Consider the following 20,063-nt stretch of genomic DNA (forward strand, 5'->3'; position numbering starts at 1 on the left):
GCCCATGCCTGATCCTCACTGGCTTCTACAAAGGGCTTCCCCTTTGTCCAGATCTGGGGTCCCTACAGAGGGGTGAAGTGAGGCTCTCTTGGGCCCAACCTTAGAGTGGACTAGAGGGCTATTGAGTCTAGCTTTCATTTCACTGAAACCAAATGAGCAGAACCCTCAGGTCAGGGTTTCCATCAGTACCAGAGCCTCCTACTATTCTGGTCCCCAGGAGTCTTTCCAGGTTTAACAAAGGGTATTGTTTGGCATAGTGCTTTCTGAGATAAAATTAGATAGAAACTCAAGGACAGTTTAAGAAAAAAAAAAAAAAAAAAAACCCTGAGTCTGCCCCATCAAAAGGGCAAAAGGGAAATGATCCAATATGGAAGGTTGAAAATCCATCAAAAAGGGGATATGGCTCAGTGGTAGAGCTCTTGTCTGGCATGCGCAAGGCCATGGGTTCAGTCCCTTGTACAGGAGTGGGAGGTGGGGGAAAACCAAGCATGATGGCACACACCTGTAATCCAGTGATTCAGGAGGCTGAAGCAGGAAGACCGCAAGTTTGACACTAGCCTCAACAATTTAACAAGACCCTGTCTCAAAATATAAAGGGCTGAGGATGCAGCTCAGTGGTAGAGCACCCCCAAGTTCAGTCCTTAGTAACACAAAAAAATGCATCAAAGAACATAAAGCAAAGAAAGTGATAAATATGTGGATCATTAAAAGAAGTGACTGTAGATAAGTCTTATAGGATTCAATAAATGATAAAACTAAAATACATGAAAATAGCAGATAGGGAGTGATTAGACTTAATACTGTAAGACCCTTAAGTAATTCAGGAAAATAAATGTTGATTAACTTTAGACTTTGATATGTTAATGTATATGCTAAAAATGTCTAAATTACTAAGAAATATGCAGGGGATAATAGCTTCCAAGCAAGAATAGGCAGAATGAGAAAATATAATTCTTCTAAAAGACAAATAAATTAATTGGATTTTTAAAGGAATTGTAGCCATATACTGATTACAAGAGACAAAGGCAACCTATGATACAAAAAAAAAGGATGGAAAATATCTATCAGGCAGGTACTAAAATAAATCTGGTGAAGCGATAATAATAAGCCACAAAATCAGTGCCACTCTGAATAACCAAACAGACTGTCTAACTCCAGGGTATGTCACTTACATGAACTGTAATGTGCATGGCCTCCCTGGAGTTGTACAACTCAGTGGCCCTGGAAAGGCTTTGAAACAAAGCATTACTAGAGAGAATCACTCCATAATGGTTAAGTTTACTTGACTTTCTAGGAAAATGTAAAGATTCTAAATCAGTATACTCCTAATAACATAGTCTCAAAATATACAAAATAAAACTGACAACTACATAGAAAAATACGTAATCTAAATCATAATGGGAGATTTCAATGTACTTCACAATTATCAATAGCTCAACCAACCAAAAAATCAGATGAGTGTATAAAAGATTTAAGCATTTAATAAATTTGGTATAATGGACATGTAGAATTGCATCTAAAAGTTGCATATTCTTTTTTTTTCTTTTTTTAAATTTATATTTATTGTAAACAAGTGGGATACATGTTTCTGTTTGTACACGGAGTAACAGCATACCATTTGCATACTCATACATTTACATAGGGTAATGATGTTTGATTCATTCTGTTATTTTTTCCTCCCCCTCACCCCTCCCACCCCTCTTTTCCCACTCTACAGTCCCTCCTTCCTCCATTCTTGCACCCCTCCCATCCCCCATTATGTGTCATCATCCGCTTATATGTGAGATCATTCATTCTTTGGATTTTTGAGATTGGCTTATCTCACTTAGCATAACAATTGCATATTCTTTTTGAGCACATGGGGAACTTTTTGAAAAATTGACCACACAGTAGATAGTAGAATTAACCTCAACAAATGTCAAAGGGTTATCATGTGCATCACACTCCAACCACCAGGCCAGTCAGGGGAAAAACCAGCATTAAAAAGCAGAGTGACTTCTGGCTCCAGGACCCCTTCTCTTCAGAGATGTATGTTACAATTATGTTTGCAATGAACCTCCTGCTTGCTTAAGAAGCAACATAAAAAAAAAAAAAAAAAAAAAAAAAAAAAAAAAAAAAAACAGTTATCTAGAGCCGGGTGTGGCGACATATGCCTGTAATCCCAGCATTTTGGGAGGCTGAGGCAGGAGAATTGCAAGTTCGAGACCAGCCTCAGCAATTTAGCAAGGCACTAAGCAACTTAGTGAGACCCTGTCTCAAAATTAAAAAACAGGCTGGGGTGTGGCTCAGTGGTAGGATACTTGCCTAGCATGTGTGAGACACTAGATTTTATTCTCAGCACCACATAAAAATAAATGAATAAAATAATGGTCCATCAATATCTAAAAAATTATTTTTTAAAAAATTTTAAAGTTAAAAAAATAAAGGAATGTGGCTTAATTATTAAGTGCCCTAGGGTTTGATCCTGGGTAACAAACAAACAAAAAAAGGTTAAAAGTTAACCCCTTGTTATGGTTTGGATATGAAATGTTCCCCAAAGCTCCTATAAATACACGAATGTTCAGAGGTAAAATTATTAGATTACAGGAGCTGGAACCTAATCAGTCCGTCCTATTTTGAATGGACTGACTGGGAGGATGTAGGAAGTGGATCACTGGGCGTGTGCCCTGGTGCATCTGCCCTGTGGGTTCTCTCTCTGGCTCTGCTTCCTGACCCACCATGAGCTGAGCAGCTTTGCTGCTGCCTCACTTTGGCCCAGAGTAATGGAGTTGGCGTCTGTGAGCTGAGACCTCTGAAACCATGAACCCCAAATAAACTTTTCCTCCTCTAAGTTGTTCTTGTCAGTAAATGGGTCACAGCAACACTAAAGCTAAATAAAACACCTCTCTGTTTTTAGAAATTAACTCTTGGTGCTGGGCATGGTGGTACCTGCCTTGTATTCCCAGCTACTCAGGAGGCTGAGGCAGGAGGATTGCAAGTTTGAAGCTAGCCTTGGCAATTTAGCAAGACCCCGTCTCAAAGTAAAAAATAAAGACTGGGAGTGTAGCTCAGTGGTAAAGCACCCCATGGGTTCAATTCTTAGTACAAAGAAAGAAATTAGAACAACAAAATAAACCTAGAGAAAGAAGGATGTGCAGAAATTAAACCCAGAATCAAGAAAGCAAGAATTTGGTTCTAAAAAAAAAAAAAAAAAAAAAAAAAAAAAAAAAAAAAAGCTAATTAACAAAATTTGGCAAGACTGAGTGAGGAAAAAAAAAAATAAAAAGCAAACACAAGGATTGAAAAAGGCTGCTATCAAAGATGCTGCAGATATCAGGAAAATAGAAGACATCGGGATGTGGCTCAGTGGTAGAGCACTTGCCTGGCATGCATGAGACTCTGGGTTTGCAAAAAAGAAAAAAAGACTCTTAAACTGTGTCAAAAATGACAGCAAAGGGAATTTGTTTACAAGACAAATCCACAATCTCATGAAGAACAGGAGAAGAGCCCACAATATTTGAAAGATTTACCAGAGCTGAGAAAGTTCCTGAGCCAGTGGTGAAGAAACCAGGGAAAAACAAGCTAATTTACATGGTGTAACCCACCAAAGCTAGGATGCGACAGCGCCAGATAGCATTACCTCTGGAATTGGGCGGAGTAGGGTCATTTAAGGGCTAAATGTCAGATTCCTCTGGGCTCCAGGCAGCTGGCTGACCACCCCTCCTCCACTCATCAGCCCATTAAAGACTTCTCTGGAGAGAGAGTTCATGGTGTGGAGGTCAAGAGCAGAGGCAAGGGCGTAAGGACCACGATGGCAGTAAGTGAGCATTGACATCCTGAATGTCTGGCCATTTGGAGTTACTAGAACCATAACAGGCAAAAAATTAGAAGTCTCTGGGGAATCTTGAGGGGCCCAAGAGGAAAGATGCTTAAAAAAAAAAAAAAAAAAAAAAAAAAAAGCTAATTTAATGGCCTAAAGAATTATTTTGTAAGTCTGATAAAACTCTAATAAGGATACGTTAAAAAAAAAAAGATCTCATATAAATCTCACCCATAAACTTAGATGTAAAAGCCCTAAACTGAATCTAGCAATATATAAAAAGGTAATCTTTATAACCAAATACTTAATAGAAGTCATTTTGCAAAAAAATGTGGGATCCAATAGGAACAAAGAATGGTGTGAAGGTATTCTCCCTTGAAGATAAAGGGCCAGGAGCCGAAGTTTTGCTGGAGAGCTGCATTGGAAGACCTTGCTGACGTGTGGGTGACAGGTGAGCTAGGGAATGGGAAAGCAGGGACTTGTCTCCACTACAGCGTCACCAGCGGGCAAAGTTGATGACTAACATCCGGAAGGTCCGGGTCAGCTCAGGCCTCCTCTTGAGATGTGTAGAGTCATGCTGAGCCTGTGTGTCCAGAAGCCAAGACTCGATAATGGGAGCCACCTTCAGGAAGTGGTTGTGGTCATCTGCTTCCAGTGGCCAATCCTCAATGAGCTGCTTCATTCTAGCTTGTCGGCAGCACCAGGGCGGTAGCTCTCCTGCACGGTGCACCTGAGCGTCCATGCCAGCTATGGCTGTGGTCAGGCATTGGTTAGGTTGCATTTTTTTTTTCTTTAAGTAATTCCAGGTGAGGCCTCATATTTAGGACAACTTGTTCAGAACTTTTACGGCATCTCATAAAGAGGACTCTTCTTCCTGGTGGTCTAGGGTACAAATGGATTGAAACTGGCCAGGGATTTTTTTGTTGTGTGTTGTTTCCCTCACCCCGCACCCTGATTTTGAACTCCAAGTCCTTTACACATTCCTGCAGAAGGAAAAGTGGAAAGCGGGTGAGGGGGGAATGCTTAATGCCTACCAGCTGCAGAACTTAGGACTAGGTTCATACGAAGGTGGGCAGCCCTCTGCACTCCTTTCTTGGTATCCACTAACGCTGCTTGCTCTTCCCCTTGTTCACTTCTCTAGGAAACCTGGTTCAGTAGCACAGCTTGATGTGGGTGGGGTGGACTCCAACAGTTGTTTTTTGGTTTGTTTTTGCAGTGCTGGGGATTGAACCCATGGCCTCACTCATGCTAGACAAGTGTTTTAGCACTGAGCTACATCCCCAGCCTGGTTTCTACCTTTTTAAAGTCAGTTGGTGGGCTGGGGTAGTGGCTCAGTGGTGGAGCACTTGCCTAGCATGTGTGAGGCACTGGGTTCGATTCTCAGCACCACATATAAAGAAATGAATAAAATAAAGATCCATCAACATCTAAAAGAACATTTTAAAAAAATAAAATCAGCTGGCAAGCCAGGTGCCATGGCACATCCCTCTAATCCCAGTGACTCAATTGGCTGAGGCAGAAGTATCACAAGTTCAAGTCTAGCCTCAGCAACTTAGTGAGACCCTATCTCAAAAAATAAAAAGGTCTGGGGATGTGGCTCAGGGCTTGAGCACTCCTGGGCTAAATCCCCAGTATCATAAATAAATAGATAAATAAATAAATATGATGGTAATTCAGCTGGCATGTAGGAGGATAGGACCTCTGCAGTGGAATATAAGGACGGTGGGAAGTGACTTGGAATGGTAGCATCCTGGTAGTTTAGGGGTGTAGCTCAGTAGCAGATCCCTTGCCTAGCATGTGCAAGGCCTTGAGTTTCATCCCTAGTGCGCACACACACACACACACACACAACTGTGGTATCCCTGTGCCTCACACGGCAGAGGCCTGAGGGGTCACCTGGTCCAAACTTCTCCAAAACAGAAGTCCTGCAAGTTCTACTCCAACATATTTGATGAAGAATGTCCACCTCCCCACCCTGCCCACCTCTCCAGACTCCACTTGCTTTCCTTGTCCTCCCTGCCCTGGCCAACCACTGTTCCCCAACTTGGTCCCTCAAACTCACCAGCCTCACTCTGCCTCCTTGCTGTTCCCTCTACCCAGAGCCCTTTCTCAGGTCTTAGTATGGCTGGCTTTTCGTTTTTTTTCAGGTTGATCACCTTATCTAAGTATTCACCTTCCTCTGCTTCTCCATACCTGTCATTCTCTTTATTTTAAGGTTCAGGGAATTGAACCCAGGGGCACTTTACCACTGAACTACATCTCTACCTCTTTTTTCTACTTCAGGTTTGAGACAGGGTCTCACTAAGTGCCTAGGCTGGTTTCAAACTTGAAGTCCTCCTGCCTCAGCCTAACAAGTAGCTGGGATTGCAGGCATAGAATTCATACAGTAGAGAAAGGACACCCAGTTTGTCTTTTATTCTCAGGCAGGTCCTCACTAAGTTGCTGAGTGTCTCCACTAAATTCCTGCCTCAGCCTCCCAACTAGCTGGGATTCTAGTCACACCTGTCATTCTCTATCCTCTTACTGGAGTCTGTTTTCTTCACAGCACTTACTGCTTTCTGAAGTTATTGTATTTATTTATTTATATGCTTATTGTCTGTTTTCTCCAAAATCAATACCCCCTGTCAGCTTCCCAAGAGCAGGAACTTTGTCTTGCCCACCCGTGCACCCTCAGTGCCTGGCCTGTAGTAAACCCTGGAGGCTGACGGATTGAATGTGCCCTACATTCTGACAGCTGTGCTCATTTAAAAGTTTATACATAGATCTGAAGTCTGCTTCCTTGTAACTGGCTCAGTGGGGACAAGTAGAAGGAGAACAAAGCCCCTGTGGATCTTCACATTTGAATGCTTAACATAAGGTCTAGATTCCTAGAAGGCGGCTTTGCTCAGGGGAGAGTAGGAGAGGTGGGGAGAAAACCACAAAGCCCACTTGACTTGCTCACTGCCTGAGCCCTTCTGGCTTCAAATTGGCCCAGCCTCTTAGGAAGAGCAGGGCCCCGAGACTCAGATGAACTGCCTTTGCCATTTAGAGGCTATTGTAAACTTGAAAAAGTCACTCCAGCTTTCTCGGTCTCAGTTTCCATTCTACCTGTATTGAAAACCTATTTTTACATTTATTGTAAGTGAAAACTCACAGCTTAAAAAGGAGGAAAACTAAATTATTTTTTAGTAACATATATAATAAAATACAGCACATAATTCATATAGTAGAGAAAGAACATAAGATAATGCATACAGCTGGATGTGGTGGCGCAGGCCTATAATCTGTGTCTCAGGAGGCCGAGGTAGGAGGGTCACAGTTTGAGGCCAGCCTCAGTAACTTTAGGTGAGACCCTGGCTCAAAATAAAAAATAAAAGGACTGGGAATTCATTTGTCTGAATCATGCAGATATGTGTCAAATATAATGAAAAAATTTAAAAATATATAAAAATTCACTGTGCAATCATGTGAACAATAAAGTAAAATTGAATTAAAAAATAAATGCCGCCCTGGGGATGTGGCTCAGTGGTAAAATGGTTGCCTAGCATGAATAAGGCCCTGGGTCCTAAGTTTGATCTTCAACACTGAAAAAAAAAAAAAAAAAAAAAAAAAAGAATGCACATAATGTTCCTAGTAGATGTTTAATAAAAGACAACTTTTATTTTATTAAAAACTATTCTGAAAAGCTTCTCCAACATGTCCAGTATTGTGCTAGGCCCTCTGGGAGTTAGAACAATTCCCTGCTCTACAGCTAAGTTTCTCATTTAGTTGGGAAAATAAGGTGTTCAGCTGGGCATGCTGGTGCACACCTGGGGTCCCAGCTACTTGGGCAGCTGAGGCAAGAGGATCACAAGTTCAAGGCCAACCTTGATAACTTGGCGAGAATATCTTAAAAATAAAATTTAAAAGGGAGGGAGCAGAGCTGGGGAGCAGGTCAGTGGTAGAGCACCCCTGGGTTCAACCCCTGGTACCACAAATAAGTAAGATGTTGAGAAGGAAGGTGGTTTTAGGAGTGGCATCTTGAGTAAGTGCCCGAGGGCTGTATAAGGGCTTGAAACTGGAGAGGGAAGAGACAGGATGACTGGTCTTATAGTAACTTCTGACCATAGTGACCGCAGCCATCGAGGATGAGGGTGACCAGCTTACCGAGAAGGAACTGAGAGGAAACTCCCTAGACACAGAGGTACACATTATCTCGAAGTCTGTGGAGGGGAAGAAGAGTCAGAGAGTGTTTTATAATCTTCAAGCTGGAGAAAGAAAAATGGAAATGGAGCCAGGTGTGGTGGTGCACACCTGGAATCTCAGCGGCTCTGGAGTCTGAGGCAGGAGGATCACAAGTTCAAAGCCAGTCTCAGCAATTTAGCGAGACCCTGTGTCAAAAAATGGCTCAGTGGTTAAGCCCCCTGGGTTCAATCCCTGGTCCAAAAAAAAAAAAAAGTCATGGGAGAGAGGAATGGCTTCTGGAGCTGGGAGCAAAGAGTTCTCCAAGTAATTCTGTCCCTCTGATCTCATTCTGAACAGAGCACTGAACTTCACCTCTTGGCTCACAGTATCCTCACTAGTAACGTAGAAAAAAAAATGTTTTCCTCTTTAAGTGAACAAAACAAAACAAAGAAAGACAATGGTGATGAGTCATTAGGCCCTACTGGGGAAGGAAACGTGGCATGAAGTGGAGCTGCCTTCTGGAATCCTCGGGTCCTTCCCCTCTTTGTGAGAATCATGGGTCCCCTTAGAATGGCAATGTCTTTCTTATTTCCTTCCCTCCTTCCTCTCTCTCCCTCTCTTTTTTTTTTTAACTTCCCCCCTACTTTTTCTTTTTTTTTTAATTTTATAATTTTAAAGAATGCTTTTTGGGGGGTCTGGAAGAATAGCTCAGTGGTAAGCACGAGTGTAGCATGCATGAGGCCCTAGCTCCCATCCCCAGCACCAAAAATAAATAAAAGTGACTTTTCTGAAAAAGTTTTATGGATGTACCACCTATGCATGGCAAAAATACTTTTAGTATAAAAGGGGTGCCAGACGGGCTCCCTTCCACCCCTGATGTACTTTCCCGCCAAGATTATACAGAGCTCTCAGCACACCTGCTTGCTGTCAACCAGTGGGAGTGACCCCTGTTCTGTGCTTTGATTTTATCCCTATTTATCAATAACTCTTGAGGAGCTCCCCAAGTCAGCCCGTATAAAACTGCCTGTGTAACGGCTGTGTGGGGCTCCATTGCTGATAGGCACCATTTCCTTCCCAGCCCCTAGGAAAGGCAGCACCGAGTCTGAGAGCGACAGGCACGCTGCGGTCATTCATCACCAAACCACGTGGTTACGGTGGCTGCAGTAGGCTGACAGTCGAAGCTGCTAAGACATGCTGAGAGGCAGAGGGGCTCGGAGCCTCGTGGGGGACAGGGCATCTAGAGAGACATCAAAGTGCACTAATGGATCTGCATACCCAGGGCTGGGGCCCCTTCCCAGCACCTTGTGCTTCTGGCTTCACGTCTCCACCAAGGTAGATGAGCCTTGTAGAACGCGGGCCTAGCTAAGGGTGCTGAAGGTCAGGGGAAGGAATACTATTCCAAGGAAATAAAAACCAAAGATATTGCAGACAGCATGCAGTCACCGCAATGCCTGTCGGTCTGGGAGGGTAGTGTCCCCCCACCACGACTTCTCCTTATGCATAAGTGACCCTTCCACACCTGCCGCTTCCCCCACTTCCCCTCTTTTAAAAACAATTATCCATGAAGTCTGAGCACGGGCAGCAACTGGCACATCAACACATTTGACACACATTTCATGATTTTAAAACATATTCTGTGCATCCAGATGGGGTAGTGGACGAAGCCAGGGCCGAGGCGAGGCCTGGCTGTTAGCTATGGGAGCACTTAGATAGAGAAGGTGCCCAGCATGGAGGGCACGCTAGAGTCCAGCTCTTATTAAGAGATCCAGCGTTTGCTCAGCAGGAGATCCTGGAGGGTTCGGGGCCCTTGCCACGTGTGCTGGGGTGATGGGACTGCTTCCATAAAGAAGATTTTCAAGAGGAATTGAAATAATGGGAGTTCAGATGAGAGACCTAAGGGGAGTAGATGGGAGACAGAGGGGTGCTGTGGGGTTGGGAGGCTGTGTTTATTAGCAAAGGCAGCAAGCGCGTAAGGAATGGCAGGGAAGGAGTCAGGAAAGGTGACCAAAGACAAATCCATCTACTGCGATGTGTTTCCTGCCTTCCTTAGGAAGTCTGACCAACCCACTCCTCTCCCTTGAATTTCTTTACCATGCTTCATGGGTCAGATGGTCCTGACACAGGTGGAAAGGGCACGGTAGGAGGGGCCACTCATCCCCACAGCACGAGCAGTGGCAGGAGGGCCTGTGTAGCTGGGTAGGAAGTGATAAGCCTGGAAAGAAGGTCAGGAGTGGTGAAGTCAAGTCATGTTGAGAATGTGGAACAGTGTTAAAAAGTCATGTTGAGACAATGTGAGGGACAGTTGGGGTGAAGACAGGAGCCCTAGCCAGGGGCAAGGGCATCCCCAATGCCTCCTTCAGCTTTTGGTCCACTTGCTCCCCTGTCTGCTCTGCCTCCTCCTTGAAAATGCATGTTACATCCATGCAGCTCCTGATCTGCACAGCACTTACACATCCACTGAAGGAGCAGAATGCCCTGGGTCACTGTGCTCAAATGACAGGCAGAGACACCCAGCGTGGAGTCTGTCACCCGGGATTTGGTTAGGACATGAAATGCCCAAGCCTGCCCAGGATCCCCAGCCTCAGTTTTCTACCTTGAGTGCCAGGCATCTCCCAAGGCATCCTGGCGCTCTGGAACACTTTCAGCTCTTTGCAGTCCCCACCCTGGTGTCTAGGTGGCACCAAAACCCTGTACTGATCCCTCTCCTGGAAGAGCTCCCCACACCTGGGGACAGTTGTCCTCAGTCCCTCCCGTGACTGTTCAGCTCAGCCGGGTGCTCTGGGCTTTCTGGGTTTAGTTCTGCCCATGTGCCAAGGGACTGCAGCTTTCCTGGAACTGCAAACTTGCTATGTTTTACTTCTTTTTTGTCTTCAATTTTGCTGCAGTCTCCCCTCCCTGGCCTCCTATAGGGAGAGGCAGGCTGGTTGGTTAGCCCCAGCCATGACATCTCTGACCAAATCAAGTACTTCATATGTACTTTAAAATCTTTACATAATTTTAGAAAAAAGAAAACACCAAGTTTTTTTAAATTAGCAAAACAACATATGCACGTGGTTCAAAAACAATGGGCTCCTCTTGAAACCCTTGAGATAATTCAAGTATTGTAGTAACCCAATCCTCGTCCAACACCACGGGGTTTTCTGCAGACCAGCCCCGTGCTCTCTGTTTGAAAACTCCTTGGAACTGTGGCTGGTTAAGGAAAGGAGAGCGTCCTCCATTCATTCCTCAAGTATTTATTGCGGGCAGCTGCTGGGGGCTCCGGGTTCGCAGAGGAGTTAGACGAGGAGGTCCCTGCGGCTGAGCTCACGTCCCAGCAGCGGAGCCAAGTGCTGTTAAATCCTAGGAAGAGAAATGAAGCAGGAGTCGTCGGGATGGGAACGATGGGGAAGAGTCGGTGGTCAAGAAAAATCGCTCAGAGAGAAAACCTAGACACAACTTTGGGCAGATTCAGCTGCGGAGCAGCCCCGCGCCCCGAAAGGTTTAGAAGTAGACAAATCGACTCCTTCTCTCTGCCCTGCCCTGACCGCTACCAGCCCCCTCGCTGCTGAGAGCACTGCGGGTGTGAGTGTGATGGGTGGAGGGATGTCCGTCCCCTCCCGCCGCTGGGGTCGCATGGACGCCGCAGACCCTCCCTGACTCCAAGAGGAGCGCCCAGTCGCGGCTGCGGAGAAACATAAAGTTTATTCGCTTCAAAGTGACGCAAAAAATTCTTAAAGAGCTCTTTGGCAGCGGCTATCTAGAGATCAGACCATGTGAGGGGCCGAGAGTACAAATAGTGCCGCGCGGGCGCCGCTGCTCACAGGCAGCGGTCGCCCTAGTGCCTCGAGGGCGCGAGGGTCGCACCGCCTCCGGAGCCCGGTACCAGCCTCTCCACGCCCAGCCGGCAGGTGGGTCCGCTTTTCTTTTTGCCTCTGATCCATGCTTCTTTCCAGAACCCCTCCCTCTCCCGGAGGGGAGCCGTCGTGCAGCAGAGCTCCCTGGTCTGACTGGGGCGCCCGGGCGGTTGCGCCTGCCTCCCGCACCCTCCACTCTGAAGAAGACAAGTGCCACCGGCATTCGCACCGGGTGAGCGGGGAGAGTGGAGCGTGGAGCGCGCGTGGGGGCTGCAGGCGCTTTGGAGGCTTCTTTGCCTATTGCTTGCGGAGGCTTAGCGAGCTCCAGCGGAAGAGCAGGTAAAGATGGTCTTTAAGCAAAGTGCTGTCCTGCGCATAGGGGAAAGTTGTAGTTTTAACCTGTGGTTTTATGTTTGATCTTTACTTTGCTGCCGTCGCGTGCAGGTGACTTTATGCAAAGGCATTTGTGCAGGGAGAGTTCTGGTTGACACAAATGCCCAAATATCTAGAGAAACCTTTGAGTGACACTTAAGTGGGCCGAGACTCCGTGCGCTTGGTTTGTTTCTCTGGCAGAGCTGATGCTGGCTCAGATACTCACAGGCCATTCAGAATTTATGCGAAACTCCAACGGGCTGTTCTACATGGCTAAAACTACAACCATCAGTTGCTTGAAGAATGTGTACGTTCCAATTTGTTCTGAAAAGGCTCTCAGGAGCTGACGAATGCGAAGGAGCAGATTTCCTTTTGCATTGAGGGTTTTTTTTTTTTTTTTTTTTTTGCATATTGAATTGTTCCTTTTCCAGTTGGGGTTTCTAAAGAATTTGAGAGGGGGAGAATTTCTAAAAGTCAGACGTTACAAAACCTCGTGTGTATGTATTTTTATGATCAATTTTTGTCCAGAAAAATGAACCAGGTCAATGGATTATTTATGAGCCTGCTAGCTCTCATCATAGTAAGATGAGATCAAATATTTAATGTGTTTTGCCTTCAGTTACGTAGGAAAAATGTCTAAGTAGACAACACTGGCATGTGTGTTTAGTGAAAGGGAGGAGATGTAGGGGCAGCATTAGGGTCCTGGTGGAGGAGTGGAGGGAAACACATGGGACTCTTTGTCCCATAGCTTGCTTTTGTCTGGAGATGTTGCTGCCTGATGGCTCAGGTTTTTGTCCCATGGGAGGAGGCAAGGGGGGATGACTGTTCCAGAATGGAAGAGAGGCAGGTTTTTCTGCAGCTTGTGCAAATGTACCTTTTTTTTTTTTTTTTTTTTTTTTTTTTTTTTTTTTTTTTGCGGTGCCTGGGAAGGAACCCAGGACCTCTTGCATGTTAAGCACATGCTCTGTCACTGAGCTACACCGAAAGAAATGGGTTTGTACACCTGGGCTGGTAGTTACATCTCTGAAATGCCATAGATAGATCACCAGAGTATGTGGGGACGTTGGATTCATTGTGAGGTAGAAAAAAGCGGGGGGGGGGGGGGGGGGGGGGGGGGGGGGGGGGGAGAAAAGAAAAGAAAAACCAACGCCCCAAATGGCTTGCTCGATTGGACGTAGGTTTTTCTATTTTCACTGAACTTAAGAGCAGATTGAAACTACTTCTTAAACAAAAGTCTCAGAAACACTCTGGTGATCCACCCAGGACATTTCAGAGACATTTAACTACCAGCCCAGCTATTCAAACCCATTTCTTTCAGTTTCCTTGTTTACGAAATATACATAGGATACGTGGGGGTGGGGAGAACAGATAATGTTGAAGTTTTAATGGAATCTGCAAGGTCTCAGAAATTCCTCTTTGGAGATTTTCAGAGACATCTGAGCATTTTGATGAAACTTGGAGAGGCATGTGGAAGGGTTTCACAAATGGGTGGGGTGACTGGAATGAGGATTGTGGCTGAAGGGGATTAGGAGCATGGGTTGGACGCTTTCTGGCAGGTTTGCAAAGCACCTTGGGTGAATCCGCCAAAGAGAAACACAGGTAATTCCAGAAATTAAACCAGCTCATGGCGATAACTTCTTCTTCATACTTGTCAATGGAGCACAGGAGGCAGGGCTGCCTGAGGCAAAGTTGCTTTTTATTTTGGCTCTTTGAATCAACAGGATGTGGTCATGACTTGACTCCTTTCCTAAAGTTGCCTGGATGGCCAAAGGGAAAATGATTGGGTCATTTTTGATTAAGAAAGTAACCCAACCTTAGTTATTCCCAGTAATATACCAACTCCTCTGGGTCTCATGATCTTCAGCTGCAAATGGCAGGGAGGAACAGGGGGGCCTGCAGAGCAGGATGATATGCTTCAACTCATTCTGTGACTGTCATCCTCACTTCTGTGCTTTAAGAAAACACAGATGTAATGCCAGGAACTCAGCAAGGCTGAGGCAGGAGAATTTCAAGTTTGAGGCCAGCTTCAGCAACTTCGTGAGACCCTGTCTCAAAATTAAAAAGAGGGGTAGGATGTGGCTCAAGGGCAAAGTGCCCCTGGGATTCAATTCCCAGCATAAAGAACAAACAAACAAAACAAGAAAATGTGAGCCTTAATAATGGTGCAAGAGTGCCCAAGGGCTTGGACTCTACCCAGATGTTGCTACATAGTTAGAGTTTTCTGGAGATCTACTCAGGTTCCATAGGAAGGCAAAGACTTTCAACACTCTGACATGTGGAAATTAAATACTGCACCTCAACCATGCCCAGCCAACAGGGGCCCAAGTTCCCAGATTCCCCTAATGCCCTTTGCAAGATGCCCAGGGCATAGTGCCATAGAAATGATCTCTAAGGTGCACAGATTTGGATTGTGCCTAATCTCTGTCCCAGTCCCTGAGCTGTTACCAACCAGCCACATCCTCTGAGGTCTGCAGTGTTTGGCACAGGCATGGATATGGAGACCAACATTTGATAAAAGCACCTGTCTCTTCATACTTGTGGCAGGTGCTACAGACTACCCTGCTCTCAGTGGGGAGCCAGTTTCTGTGTTCCCAGTTGTAAGAGCACCTTAAGGAAAGAAAATTGACAACTTTCTAGGAGAGGTCAGGTAGGAAATACATGAAACTAACCTTTTCTTTGGTTTTTTGAATCAACAGGATGTAGTCATGACTTGACTCCTTTCCTAATGTCACCTGGATGGCCAAAGAGAAAATGCAGCCATTTTTTTTGTATATTGTGTGTCTAAAGTTGGCACAAGACCCACCATGGGCTATGTTATTTCTCTACTCTGTGCCCACCCCACCCCCACCAGTCCTGTGGATTATACCCAGAGGTGCTCTACCACTGAGCCACATCCGCAGCTCTTTTTATTTGTTTGTTTGTTTGGAGGCAGGGTCTTGCTAAGTTGTCCAGACTGGCCTCAAACTTGCCATCCTTCTACCTCAGCCACCCAGGTAGCTGGGATTCCAGGTATGTGCTGCCACACCCAGCTGGGCTGTATCCCCAGTCATTTCTGCAGAGATCTGGAGATCTTGTACTGACTTTAGAAATGTTATTGCATGAGTAATGTCTCTGTAGGGGTATTCTCTTCAGCCTGACTTTTTTTTTTTTTTTTTTTTTAGCTCCTGGTGACTGGAAAGATGAATGCTCATTTACTGAATGTTGGCAACATGCTTTTAAACTGAGCAAGTGTCTTCCCAGCCCTGTGTCTAACAAGGTGACAAACTGAGTGGAGATAGACTGGTGTGAGGCTACAGACAGTCTTCCTATTTTCTTCTTTCCTTCGGCTCTCCTGGAACCTGGCAGTAGCTCACTACTGGCAGTAGCTCACTACTGGCAGTAGCTCCCACCTGACCCTAGCCCAAGGGGACTTGTTAATGGGTTTTTAAACCCTTGGCTTTTAAACTCACCACAGGATAGATCTTTAATCCTGGAAGCCCCTGGACAGCACAACCAGAGATGCATCCCAGAGACATGGAGACACAGAGATGATGTCCCCAGGATCCCCATAGCAAAAGGGAGGGTCTCCTAGGATCCTGAGAGCCAGTTCTTCATGTCATTTGAGGTAGGGAGGGCAGAGGTGAGAGGTGTTGTGTCAGGCCAGGTAGTAACCTGGGAGAACACTTCCCAGTGGCTCAGGAAAGAGCTTGTTGGGTACTCTGGGAGAATCCAGAGCCCCAGGTTTGGTGGACACCAGCAGAGGGGCTATCAGTGGGCGTTCACTACCTAGCGTTTTGGTGTTGTCTTTTAGGGCATATTCAAGGAAAAAAGAGCATTTTATTTCCTTTGCTACTGACCTGCCGAATAAAATAAACTGCTCCCCCTCTCCCCCACCAAAGGGAATTTTCCCTTCCAAAGGGGGGCCTAGAATTAGGGAGTGAGAGAGCCAGCAAGATCTTGAAGGTGAAGGGTGGTGGCTGGCCCCTGGCTCTTAGGGTACAGGCCTAGAACTTGCCTTTTGTGCACTTGGGCTCTTTTCTCTCCCCCAAATAGTACAGAACCTAGTGCCTTTAAAATGCTAATCAAATTAGCTGGCTCTTCCCCTTGTTTTGGAAGAAAGGAGCTGGGTGGAGGGGAAAGGAGGGAAGAAGCTGGAGGGGAGGAGAGACCAGCCATTCTGGGTGCCTCCCCAGGGCTGTGGGACTCGTAGGAAGTTTCCCAGCACTGATTCAGAGCTAGAGATATGTTTCTTCTCCTATTTATTTATTAGAAGAAATTCTGAATGAAAAGTCAGATAAATCATACAGTTTCACCAGTTGTTCAGGCAGTTGCTCTAATTATACATATTATCTATTTGCATATGTAATAGAAATTTTGATATAATATGTAATGATTATACAATTTCCATATTTGTATATATATATTTTTGTTGAACTGATCATTTACAGACATCTAGGTGCTCTACCCCTACCTACATATTTTAGCATGCCTCTCCTAAAATTAAGGACCTTCTCCTGCATAACTGTACACCATTATCATAACAGGGAACATCCATACAATGCCATTCTGGAATATACAGGTCAAATTCCCTCTGTTGTCTCAGTGGAGTCCTTTTGAGTTTATGGGTTACTGTTTGAGATTGTAAACTGCTCTTGCCCTCATTTGAGTGTATAGTGGGAACCAGACCAATGCTGTGTAATAATGAACTGATTTTTCCATGGATATTCCCCAACTGTGTGACTCACTATCAAGTATGTTTCAGAATTTTTCTTTTTCTTTTCTTTTCTTTTTCTTTTTTTTTTTTTTTTTTTTTTTAACAAAAGATTGAACTCAGGGTACTTAACCTCTGAGCCTTTTATGCAGAGGCTGGCTTTGAACTTGAGATCCTCCTGCCTTAGCCTCTAGAGCCACAGAAATTACAGGTGGGCGCCACTGGGTTGCTACATTTCAGAATTTCTTGACCTAAGCATATAGGCACTTTGTAGCAATAACATGCAAATCTTCACTCCCTTATGGTTAAAGAGATGCCACATGTGTTCTCCATGTCATCCCAATTCTGAAGTGCCCCCTCTTCCCACAGCCAGGTTCCCTCCTGTCTCCCCACTTCCTTCTCCCTGCCCCACTAAGAAATGTGCCTGGTTCCCCTTTCCTCCTTGTCACTCACTCTTTATTTTGTTGTTTGTTTCTGGTACTGGGAATTCCACACACAGGAACACTCACTCTTCTGCTGGATCACATCCCCAGTCCCCCTTTTTTTTTAAATCATGAAGCATGGTCCGTTTCCTAGTCTGGCTCAGACGTGTAATCCTCCTGCCTCAACTTCCCAAGCCGCTGAGATTACAGGCGTGTTCCACCGTGCCCAGCAACTTAGTTGTGTGATAGATGTGTATTGAAGAAACAGGCCATGTTTGGAAATGTTCCCCTGTATTTTATCTCAGTTTCTATTGACTGCATAAATTACATTATCACAACATAAAAGAGTGTTTAGAAGGTGTAAGTCAGGGCTAGGGATGTAGCTCATGCATTTACCTAGCATGGGAAAGGCCCTGGGTCCCATCCCCAGAGTTACCAAAAAAAAAAAAAGTGACACTCCTAATCTTAACACATCATTTTGCATCAAGTTTCCTGTCTCTTTCCTGGTCTTGTCCGCATTTAAATAAGTTACCACAACTGAATTGAAGCAGTTTTGTTTTCTACAACAATTTTTTAAGTTAAATATAATAAAAAATTCATGACATCAATTTCAAAAGCCCGTAACAGGCCTAAATGACACCTTCGAAAAATCTGATAGTTTATCTACATCCTTGCCTTAAATTTAATTTCCTCAAGAACCAGAATGAAGGTTATAATAAATAGGTGCCTCTGTCCATTTCATTGCCACCCCTTCTCTGCCACTTCATCCCGTGTCCTTCAGCTTTTGCTTTAGATGCTTCATTTCTGACATTTACTTCTGCGGGTAGTAGGTACACTCCAAGAGCCAAACAACCAAGTCATGAATGAACATTTGGAATCCAGACTGTTACTGGGTGTGCCTGGTTGGTTCAAAGTCTGAAAGAACAGCCCCGGCTAATTGTTTCATCCTAGAAGCACCAGTCTTTTCCAGTCCCTAGTCTGTTAAGTCACTGCTGTGGCAGCCTCCTCCTCCACCATCCATCTTTCCATCTCCTGATGGGGGAGGCGGGAGGGGTAGGGCCCCTTAGGTTGGAACCTGGACGCATTTGACTTCGCCCCCGGGAGGAGGAATCCTGCCTGGCCTCTGGTTCAGATCTATGGCATGAGAGGCTGTGGATAACACCCCGCCCAGGGAACCAGGAACAGGTCCCTGTGCAGAGATCCTTTTGCACAAATGCCAGACTTTCAGGCACAAAGATGTGCGAACCAGGTCCCTGCTTCCAAGGGGACACAAAATAAATATACATAGAAGGATAAATGGTAACTTATGCTAATCAATGATGTGGAACAAATGAGAAATTATACAGGATCAAGAGAGATCATCTTGGGCTGGGGTGGTAAGAGAAGACTTCAAAGTCAGGCCTCAGAGGAAGCTGGGTGGGGTGTAGAAGATATGTTCCAGGGTTCACTTGCCCCTGAATAGCCTGAGGCACTTATGAAAAGTGCAGATGCCTGCTGCCAGTACTGGTGCTGCTGGGGAGGCTGAGGCAGGAGGACTGTGAGTTCAAAGCCAGATTCAGCAACTTAGGGAGGCCCTAAGCAACTTAGTGAGACTGTTTCAAAAAATAAAAAGAGCTGGGGATGTGGCTTAGTGGTTAAGCGCCCCTGGGCTCAATCCCTTGTACCAAAAAAATAAAAATAAATGCAAATGCTTGGCCCCCCACAGATCTCTTGAAGTGAAAAGCAGAATGGGTGGCATGTGTGGTGGTGGTGGTGGTAGTGAAGTGACTCACTGTCATTTATTGATGCTTTCCATGTGCTAAGTAAAGCATTCATCATACTTTTATAATTCCCACAACAGCCTTGATCAAGTACAAATATTAACCATCTGCTTTTTTTTGGAGGGGGTACCAGGGATTGAACTAAGGTGCACTCAAACACTGAGCCACAGTCCCAGCCCTATTTTGTATTTTATTTAGAGACAGGGTCTCACTTAGTGCCTCACTGTTGCCGAGGCTGGCTTTGAACCTGTGTGCCACTGTGCCCAGCAACATCTGCTTTTTTTTTTTTTTTTTTTTGCAGTGCTGGGGATTGAACCCAGGGCCTTGTGCTTGCAAGGCAAGCAGTCTACCAACTGAACTATCTCCCCAGCCCATCTATCTGCTTTTAAACAGGATGAATTGGAGGCTCAGAGAGGTTAAGTGACCTACCCAGAGTCTCACAACAAGTAAGTGGTGGATCTGAGATTCCAGTACAGATCTGTGAAACAGAAAGGAGAGTTCTGAGTTGTGGACACACAGAAATATTATTGAGTGACTCAGGAAGGCAGTTAGTCTATCTAGGCTTGGCTATTCATGTTCATTGGAAGAGGGTTCTTCATGCCAGTTTATGCCAAATCCATTTTTTTTTTATTAATGTCTGAATAATCCGTTGTACTTTTGGCCAGGTTCTGGAGTGATCTGGGCCCATCATAGATGACTAGTTCTCTCGATTGGACACTCTGAGCAGACAAGCTCAGGGTTCCCATTTTCCCCTTGGCCAGGCAGGAGAAGTTCTGAAAAGATTTTTCCTTACTCATGGTAACTGGTCCAAACTGCCCTGAGGACTTTAATTCCTCTCCAAAAAATGAAACTGACTCTCTCATACAAGGAATCCTTGGGAGAAAGTGAGAGCTGTGATTATGGAGCCCATGTCTACCCTGTATGTCCAAAACACAAGCAGATTTTCTCAACCGCCTTGATTTACAGCCCAAGTCTATTTTGCTTGAAAGGCAAGTCAGGGGTCACCATGGCTTGTGACTTGTGATGCCACACACCTTGGAGACC

At 45.2% G+C, this 20,063-nt stretch overlaps 1 protein-coding gene across 1 annotated transcript in view; it reads left to right on the forward strand.

Moving 5' to 3' along the window:
• Positions 1-11,427: 11,427 nt before the first annotated feature.
• SLC6A4 (solute carrier family 6 member 4) overlaps positions 11,428-20,063 on the forward strand; it is a 35,583-nt gene continuing 26,947 nt past the window's right edge. Inside the window, exon 1 of the mRNA XM_079130852.1 lies at positions 11,428-11,829. The gene's annotated coding sequence lies outside the window, so the exon portion shown is untranslated. The remainder of the gene's footprint in view (positions 11,830-20,063) is intronic.

Source organism: Sciurus vulgaris, assembly GCF_902686455.1.
Source record: "Sciurus vulgaris genome assembly, chromosome: 3".
NCBI lineage: Eukaryota > Metazoa > Chordata > Mammalia > Rodentia > Sciuridae > Sciurus > Sciurus vulgaris.